Consider the following 10,437-nt stretch of genomic DNA (forward strand, 5'->3'; position numbering starts at 1 on the left):
CCTATCATACATGAAGTCCCACTCATCCATAATGTTTATCATCACTCATTTACATTGGCACCTGGTTCCAACATCCCACATTTAAAATTCTCCTCCTTGTTTGAATACCTCCATTACCTCACCCCCTCCCATCTGTAGCCTCCTCCAGAGCAATGTCCAACTCACCCTTCCCATTGAGAATCACCCAAATTTTAGTGGAGATGCATTTGGTCAACCAACTATTGAGCACCTCAGATACACACAATAATTTACGCTGCTGCAATAACTTTGCTTGCACAAGATTGTGAACCCACAAATGTCTATTATGTACATATTTCAATTAATCATAATGTGCAGAGGTACATTAACTGGTAAAAGCAGCACCCAGAAGGAAAAAAAATCAGTTTGGACCAGTACTCTTATTTCCCAGTTTTTACTGGCGTTCCATTTTAAGGTATACAAGATCAGTTCGGACCATAGAAAAGTTACAGCAGAGAAGGAGGCCATTCAGCCCATCTTGTCCATGCCAGCCCAGGTGCCCTTTCTAATCCCACCTTCCTGCACCCGGCCCATAGCCCTGCAGCTTACAGCACTTTAGGTGCAGATCCAGGTACTTTTTAAAAGAATTTAAAGTTTCTGCCTCTAACACCAACTTGGGTAGCGAATTCCAGACACCCATTACCCTCTGCGTAAAAAAGTTCTTCCTCATGTCCCCCCTACACCTTCTGCCACTTATCTTGAATCTACGTCCCCTGGTTCTAGAATTCTCCATCAAGGGAAACAATTTTATCCTGTCCACTCTATCTATTCCCCTCATAATTTTGTACACCTCAATCAAGTCACCTCTCAGCCTTCTTTGTTCTAAGGAGAATAACCCCAACCTATCCAATCTCTCCTCATAGCTACACTTTTCTAACCCTGGCAACATTCTTGTAAACCTCCTCTGCACTCTTTCCAGAGCTATTACGTCCTCCCTGTAATGTGGTGACCAGAACTGCACAAAATACTCCAGTTGTGGCCTCACCAGTGTTTTATACAATTCCAACATTATATCCTTACTTATATATTCTATACCTCTGCCAATGAAGGAGAGCATTCCATATGCCTTCTTTACAACCTTGTCTACTGAACTGCTGCCTTCAAGAACCTGTGTACTTGTACTACAAGATCTCTCACTTCATCTACCCCTCTTAGTATATTCCCATTTATTTTGTAATCCCTGTAACTGACCTCCCTAAATATATGATCTCACACTTCTCTATGTTAAAATCCATCTGCCACTTTACCGCCCACTCCACCAACCCATCTAAATCGTTTTGGAGATTATGGCTATCCTCTACACTATCCACTACTCAGCCAATCTTTGTCTCATCTGCAAATTTCCCAATCATGCCGCCAACGTTCACGTCCAAATCGTTAACATATAAAACAAACAGCAAGGGTCCCAACACCGAGCCCTGTGGAACACCACCTGAGACAACTTTCCATTCACAAGGGCATCCGTCAACCATTACTCTTTGTTTCCTGTTACAAAGCCAACCTTTTATCCAGTTTGCCACATTACCCTGAATCCCATGGGCTTTTACTTTCCTGACCAGTCTGCCATGTGAGACCTTGTCAAATGCCTTGCTAAAATCCATGTACACAACATCTGTTGTGCACTACCTTCATCAACCCTTCTTGTCACTTCCTCAAAGAATTCAATCAAATTTGTGAGGCATGACCTTCCTTTAACAAATCCATGCTGACCATCCCTGACTAGTCCATGCCTTTCCGCATGACAGTTAATCCTATCTCTCAGGATTGATTCTACTAATTTGCTCACCACCGATGTAAGACTAACTGGCCTATAATTGTTTGGCATTTCCTTTGATCCCTTTTTAAACAACGGAACTACGTTTGCATTTCTCCAGTCCTCCGGTACCACCCCTGTATCTAGTGAAGATTGGAAAATCATCCTCAGAGCATCTGCTATCTCCTCCCTGGCTTCCTTCAGCAGCCTCGGAAACAATCCATCTGGCCCTGGCGACTTATCAACTTTCAAGGATTTCAACCTTTCGAGTACTTCCTCTCTCTTTATGACTATGCCGTCTAATATCTCGCAGTGTTCCTCCTGGACTACTATATCTACGTCCTCCTTTTCCTTTATAAACACGGAGACAAAATATTCACTCCAATTCCTTCCCACTGCCTCTGCATGTACAAACAAGTTTCCATCTTCATCTCTGATAAGTCCCACGTTTTCCTTAACTAACCTTTTAGCATTAATATATTGGTAAAACATCTTTGGGTTATCTTTAACTTTACTTGCTAATCTTTCTTCATGCCCTCTCTTTGATTTCCTTATTTCCTTTTTTACTTCGTCCCTGCACTTCCTGTATTCATCTAGGCTACCTGCAGTGCTTAGTTCTTTGTGCCTATCATACGCTTTCTTTTTCTGTTTGATCTTCCCCTGTATTCCTAGGCAACCAGGGAGATCTAGATTTGGCAGTGCCACTCTTATTTTTGTAGGGGGCATGTCTACTTTGTACAATTAGGATCTCACTTTTTAGTGCTTCCCACTGGTTTTCCACTGTTTTATCCTCCAGCAGTGCTGTCCAGTCCCCCTCATCCAAGTCCCTTCTCATTTCTGCAAAATTTGCCTTCCCCCAGTTCAAGACTTGTGCCTTATCTCTGTCCTTTTCCATGGTAATGCTAAATCTAACTGAATTGTGATCACTGTCCCCGAAATGGTCGCCAATTGTCACTTCACTCACTTGCCCTTCTTCGTCCCCCAAGACTAGGTCTAGAATTGCATCTCCTCTCGTTGGGTTTGTCACTAATTGGTTGAAAAAATTTTCCTGGACACTACATGAATTTTTCTCCCTCAGTGCCCCTTATATTGTTTGAATCCCAGTTGATATTAGGATAATTGAAGTCTCCTACTATTATTGCCCTCTTGTTCTTAGAAGCAGAAATTTGCCTATATATTTGTTCTTCTATCTCCCTTTCACTATTTGGGGGTCTGTAGTATACTCCCAGTAGTGTGACTGCCCCTTTTTTATTTCTAAGCTCAATCCATAAAGCCTTGTTTGTTGACCCATTTAGTATATCTTCCCTTCTCACAACTGGAATTGATTCTTTAACCATTAGTGCTAGCCCCCCTCCTTTTTTATCTCCTACACTATCATGTCTGAAGACTCTATAATCAGGAATATTTAGCTGTCAGTTTTGTCCCTCCTTTAGCCAGGTCTCCGTTATAGCAATGACATCCTGCTGCCATGTGTCTACCTGTGTCCTTAACTCATCTACCTTGTTTGTAATACTCCTTGCATTGAAGTATAAACAGTTTAACCCCGTCAATTTCCCTTGCTGGACACTTTTTAAACTTTGCTTCTCCTGTAACTCCATGTCTATCACAACATCCCTAGCCAATATTCTTATTTCCCAGTTTTTCTGGGCAGTCACTAATAAGTGAAATGATCAAATATTAAGCTGCATTATGCAAAAATAGATTTAAACATGAACTAACAGCTGTACAGTCAGCACGATTTCTCCATTTGATCAGCTGTGGCCCTAGCCAAGCTGTTCCAGTGCACCTACAGCACCAGCATCTACATGCTGTGGAAAATTGCACAGGAACATCCTATTCAAAAAAAGCAAGACAAATCCAACCTGGCCAAGTACCACACCATCAGTCCACTCTCAATCATCAACAAAGTAAAAGAAGATGCTGCCGACTGTGCTTTCAAGTGACACTTGCTCACCAATAATCAGTTTGCCAATGCTCAGTTTAGGTTACACCAGGACCACTCAGCTCCAGACCTTATTGCAGCTTTGGTCCAAACATGGACAAAAGAACTGAATGCCAGAGATGAAATGAGGGTGACTGCCCTTCGTATCAAGGTAGCATTTGATCAAGGAGCCCTTGTAAAATTGAAGACAGTGGGAATCGGGGGGAAAAAACTCCACTGGCTGGAGTCACTTAGCATTAAGATAGATGCTTGTGGTGGTTGGAGTTAATTATTGCAGCCCCAGGAAATCACTGCAGGAGATCCTCACGTCTGTGTCCTAGGTCCCAACCATCAATAACCTTCCCTCATCCATAAGTGCAGAAATGGGTATGTTCACTAATGAATCCATAGTGTTTAGTGCCATTTGCAACTCCTTTGCACATGCAGCAAGAACTGGAATATGTTCAGGCTTCAGTGGCTAGGTGGCAAATAACATTTATGGCACAAACGTGCCAGGTAATGACCATCTCTAAGAAGAGAGAATCTAACCATCTTGCCTTGACACTCCAAAGCATTACCATCACTGAATCCCTCACCATCAACATCCTGGGGGTCACCATTGACCAGAAACTTAACTGGACCACAGTCTCACAGTAGCTTTACAGTGCAGAAGGAAGCCATTCGGCCCATCGAGTCTGCACCAGCTCTCTGAAAAACCAATCCACCAAGTCCCACTCCCCTGCCTTATCCCCATAACCTTGCACATTCTCTCTTTTCAGGTAGCAATCCAATTTCCTTTTGAATACCTCAATGGAATCTGCCTCCACCACCCTCTCAGGAAGTTTGTTCCAGGCTCCAACCACCCTCTGAGTGAAAACATTTTTCCTCAACACGTTTACTCATTTTGCCAATTATTTTGAATCTGAGCCCTCTATTTCTTGATGTTCTCTTGAGTGGGAACAGTTTCTCACTATTAACCCTGTCCATACTCTTCAGAATCTTGAATACCTCTATCAAGTCTCCTCTCTGCCTTCTTTTCTCCAAGGAAAAGAGTCCCAACCTCTCCAATCTATCCTCATAGCTACAGTTCTTTATCCATGGAATCATTCTTGTGAATCGCCTCTGTATTCTCTCCAATGCCTTCACATCCTTCCTCAAGTATGGTGCCCAGAACTGGACGCAGTACCCCAGATGAGGCCTAAGTAGAGTTCAACATGATCTCCTTACTCTTGTACTCAATGCCCCTATTAAAAAAGCCTAAGATACTATATACTTTATTAACTGCTCTCTCAACATGCCCTGCCATGTTCAATGACCTATGTACAAATACACCGAGATCCGTCAGTTCCTACACCTCCTTTAGAGGCTCCCCCGGCCACATAAATACTATAGCTACAAGAGCAGGTCAGAGGCTGGGAATTCTGCAGTGAGCAACTCACCTCCTGACTCCCGAAAGCTTTTCCATCACATCTACAAGGCACAAGTCAGGGGTGTGATGGAGTACTGCCCACTTGCCTGGTGAGTGCAGCTCCATTCAAGAAGCTCCAAATCATCCAGGACAAAACAGTCTGCTTTATTGGCAATCTATCCACCATTGGTGCATTGTGGCAACAGTCTGTACCATCTACAAGATGCACCGCAGCAATTTGTTAAGACTCCTTTGACAGCACCTTTCAAACCAGTGACCTCTATCACCCAAAACAAGGACAGCAGGTGCATATGAACACCAAGTCACATACAGATCTGGCTTGGAAATATTTTGTCTTCATCTTTGCTGGGTCTAAATCCTGACACTTCCACCTTAACAGCACTGTGGGTATAACTACTGTCCACCACACAGACTGCAGCAGTTCAAGAAAGCTGCTCACTACAACCTTCTCAAAGGCATTTGGCAAGAGCAATAAATGACACTTTGCCAGTGATGCCCACATTCCATGACCAAATTAAAAAAAAACCTACTGAAACTCAAACAAACCACTTTGTTTATAACAGACATCATTAGCATCCAACATCTCCCAAACACAAAGTGTAATATTTTACAATATTACATTTTGCCTAATAGGTTTCTGATTAATTAGTTTGTAAATTATCAAATCTGGTAATGTAGTATTGCATCTGTTGGTAAGTACAAGCTACTCTAAAAAGTGTTCAAGTTGTTTCTAGACATATTTGTTGAAAGGAACAGGGTTTTATTAAACATCAGTTCTTTTAATAACTTAGATTTTTTTCCTGAGACCATATTTAATTAATTTCATTCATAAAATTAAATGATTAATTTAGAACATTTTAAATTGGATTGCTTTCAATCTACCATTTAATTTAAACACTTTAGTTCTGTCTAAAATATGATAGCATATAAGTGTACTTAACCTAAGTGGGTGTCTTCTCTAGTCTTTCAGGAGTGTAAGGTTTCTCTCATGACAGCAGAGCTATTAGTGGTTTATACTTTGCAGATGGTCAGGCAGTAATATGATAGTCATTCGATCTAAACCTGTCTTTCTAAAGTTGTCAGTAAGTATTCAGATATCAGCAAAACAAAGTCAGAAAATAATTTACAAGCATTGGTGACTTCAGCTACAGCTCAAATCCAATTTACTGTACTTTATGTCCAAGCAAAAGCAAAGCCAGGAAGTTGGGTTTCAGGTTAAATTTCAGGACACTAAACGTTAACCCAAATGCTCTGCCCATAAAATGTGGTTTTATTTTTAAAAGCTGAGTGAAGCAATGATGGTTCTTCGATCCATTAATTTTCTTCTTCCCTTGCTGGATACTGTTCCATAGGCACCAGTTGCCCTCTGGTGCCTTGTGCAAATACCCATATGTGTGAGCCTTAACAGCATGTGCTGACAGGCTTTTCAATCACAGGTATAACATAGCTGAGCTAAATATTGTTACAATTTCAGCTAGGACCACAATAATAATCCGCAACAAGGCCCTGGCTGGTTTGTCTGTTCCTAGCCTGGGTTGTTGTAGCAAATTCTCACATCTCTTAATATGCTCCAAATAAGATCAGGTATTGGGTTTTAAACCTGGGACTTTTCCAGTCCAACTAATTACAAAGGAGCAGAGTTATTTTTATAACTAGACGCACTGTTACCTTCAGTGTATAAAATGTAACAATTGAGGAAATTTCATCTAGATTCACACCACTGCCACAAACCACCCCCACCCCCCCAAATCTAGTGTAGCGTTTGACCATATCATATTAATTTCTGTTCCAGCTTTGACCAAGTTGCTGCTACAAACACCATATTAATATTCAACCATAATTTCATAAAAAAATCATAGAATGATTACAACACAAAGAGGTCATTCATTGTCAGAGTTGTGTTCATGCCAGCTCTCAGCAAGAGCAACTCAGCTAATCCCATTTCACCACCCTATCCCTTGGTCCTGCAAATTCTCTTCAGGTGATTTTCCAATCCTGTTTTGAAAACCATGATTGTATCTGCCTCCACCACATACTCAGATGGTGTATTCCAGATCCTAACCACTTGCTGCATAGAAAAGCTTTTCCTCATGTCACCGTTGGTTCTTTTGCTGACGACCTTAAATCAATGTCCTCTGGTTCTCAACCCTTCCAGCAACTGAAACAGTTTTTCTCACTTTACTCTGTTGAGAACACCCATGATTTTGAACCCTCAAAATCTCAATCATCAAATCTCCTCTCAACCTTTTCTCTGAAGAGAACTACCTACCTTCTCCAATCTATCCTGTAAATTAAGCCCCTCATCCCTCAAACCATTATCGTACATCTTTTCCGACCCTCCTTAATGCCTTCATGTCCTTCCTAAAGTGCAGTGCCCAGAATTGGACACACTAAACCAGTGTTCTCTAAAGATTTGTCATAACTTTCTTGCTTTTGCACTCTATTTGTAAAGCGCAGGATCCAGTATGCCCTTTTAACCCACTTTTTCAATTTACCCCTGCCATGCCACCGTCAACAATTTGTGTACATATACCCAAGGTCTCTCTGTTCATGCACCCCTTTAGAATTGTGCCCTTTATTTTACACTGCCTTTTCTTGTTCTTCTCATCAAAATGTGCCACTTTGCGCTTCTCTGCATTAAATTTCATCTGCCACATATACACCCATTCTATGTCCTCTTGAAGTCTGTCACTATCCTTCTCACGGATCACAGTATTTCAAGTTTTGTGTTAGCTACAAATTTTGAAATTGTGTCCTGCATCTTAAACTTGGTAATCAATACATAAAGAAAAGCAGTGTTTCTTGAACTGACCTCTGGGGAACCCCACTGTAAACCCACTCCAGTTCAAAAAACAATGGCTCGCCCATGAAGTCTTGTGACATCAGGTCAAACATGGTCAAGGAAACCTCCTGCTGATTACCGCATATCGCCCTCCCTCAGCTGATGAATCAGTGCTCCTCCATGTTGAACATCACTTGGAGGAAGCACTGAGGTTGGCAAGGGGACAAAATGTACTCTGGGTGGGGGACTTCAATGTACATCACCAAGAGTGGCTCGGTAGCACCACTACTGACCAAGCTGGCTGAGTCCTAAATGACATCGCTGCTAGACTGGGTTTGCAGCAGGTGGTAAGAGAACCAAGAGGGAAAAACATACTTGACCTCATCCTCACCAACCTGCCTGCTGCAGCTGCATCTGTCCATGACAGTATTGGTAGGAGTGACCACCACACAGTCATTGTGGAGACGAAGTCCTGCCTTCACATGGAGGATACCCTCCATCATGTTGTGTGGCACTATCACTGTGCTAAATGGGATAGATTTCTAACAGATCTAGCCACTCAAGACTGGGCATCCATGAGGCGCTGTGGGCCATCAGCAGCAGCATTGTACTCAAAAACAATCTGTAGCCTCATGGCCTGGCATATCCCCAACTCTATCATTACCATCAAGCCAAGGGTTGATTCAATGAAGAGTGCAAGAGGGCATGCCAGGAGCAGCACCAGGCATACCAAAAAATGAAGTGTCAACCTGGTGAAGCTATAAAACAGGACTACTTGTATGCCAAACAGCATAAGCAGCAAGTGATAGACAGAGCTAAGCAATCCCACAACCAACGGATCAGATCTAAGCTGTGCAGTCCTGCCACATCCAGTCGTGAATGGTGGTGGACAATTAAACAACTCACTGGAGGAGGTGGCTCCACAAATATCCCCATCCTCACTGATGGAGGAGCAGCGCATAAGACAAGGCTGAGCATTTGCAACAATCTTCTGCCAGGAGTGCCGAGTGGATGATCCATCTCAGCCTCTGGATGTCCCCAGCATCACAGATGCCAGTCTTCAGCCAATTCGATTCACTCCACGTGATATCAAGAAATGGCTAGTGACACTGGATAGCGTTTGCACTATGTGCCCTGACAACTTTCCGGCAATAGTACTGAAGACTTGTGCTCCAGAACTTGCCGCGCCCCTAGCCAAGCTGTTCCAGTACAGCTACAACACTGGCATCTACCCGACTATGTAGAAAATTGCCCAGGTATGTCCTGTACACAAAAAGCAGGACAAATCCAACCTGGCGAGTTACTGCCCCATCAGTCTACTCTCGATCATCAGTAAAATAATGGAAGGGGTCATTAACAGTGCTATCAGGCGGCACTTGCTTAGCAATAACCTGTTCACTGATGCCCAGTTTGGGTTCCACCAGGGCCACTCAGCTCCTGACCTCATTACAGCCTTGGTTCAAACATGGACAAAAGAGAGGTGAGGTGGGGAGTCAGGAGGTGAGTTACATGTCACAGGATTCCTAGGCTCTGACCTGCTTTTGTAGCCACAGTATTTATATGGCTAGTCCAGTTCAGTTTCTGGTCAATGGTAACCCCCAGGATGTTGATACTGGGGGCTTCAGTGATGATGATAATGCCATTGAACATCAAGGGGCGATGGTTGGATTCCCTCTTGTTGGAGATGGTCATTGCCTGACACTTGTGTGGTGCGAATGTTACTTGCTACTTGTCAGCCCAAGCCTGGATATTGTCCAGGTCTTGCTGCATTTGGACATGGACTGCTTCAGTATCTGAGGAGTCGCGAATGGTGCTGAACATTGTGCAATCATCAGCAGCGAACATCCCCACTGACCTCCTGAGGTGAGGTGAGAGTGACTGCCCTTGACATCAAGGCGGCATTTGACAGAGTGTGACATCAAGGAGCCCTAGCAAAACTGGACTAAATGGGAATCAGGGGAAAAACTCACCGCTGGTTGGAGTCATACCTAGCACAAAGGAAGATGGTTGTGGTTGGTGGAGGTCAGTCATCTCAGCTCCAGGATACCACTGCAAGAGGTCCTCAGGGTAGTGTCCTCGGCCCAACCATCTTCAGCTGCTTCATCAATGACCTTCCTTCCTTCCATCATAAGGTCAGAAGTGGGGATGTTCGCTGCTGATGATTGCACAATGTTCAGCACCATTCGCGACTCCTCAGATACTGAAGCAGTCCATGTCCAAATGCAGCAAGACCTGGACAATATCCAGGCTTGGGCTGACAAGTAGCAAGTAACATTCGCACCACACAAGTGTCAGGCAATGACCATCTCCAACAAGAGGGAATCCAACCATCGCCCCTTGATGTTCAATGGCATTATCATCATCACTGAAGCCCCCAGTATCAACATCCTGGGGGTTACCATTGACCAGAAACTGAACTGGACTAGCCATATAAATACTGTGGCTACAAAAGCAGGTCAGAGCCTAGGAATCCTGTGACATGTAACTCACCTCCTGACTCCCCAAAGCCTGTCCACCATCTACAAGGTACAAGT

Source organism: Cetorhinus maximus, chromosome 6 (assembly GCF_964194155.1).
Source record: "Cetorhinus maximus chromosome 6, sCetMax3.hap1.1, whole genome shotgun sequence".
NCBI classification, from domain to species: domain Eukaryota; kingdom Metazoa; phylum Chordata; class Chondrichthyes; order Lamniformes; family Cetorhinidae; genus Cetorhinus; species Cetorhinus maximus.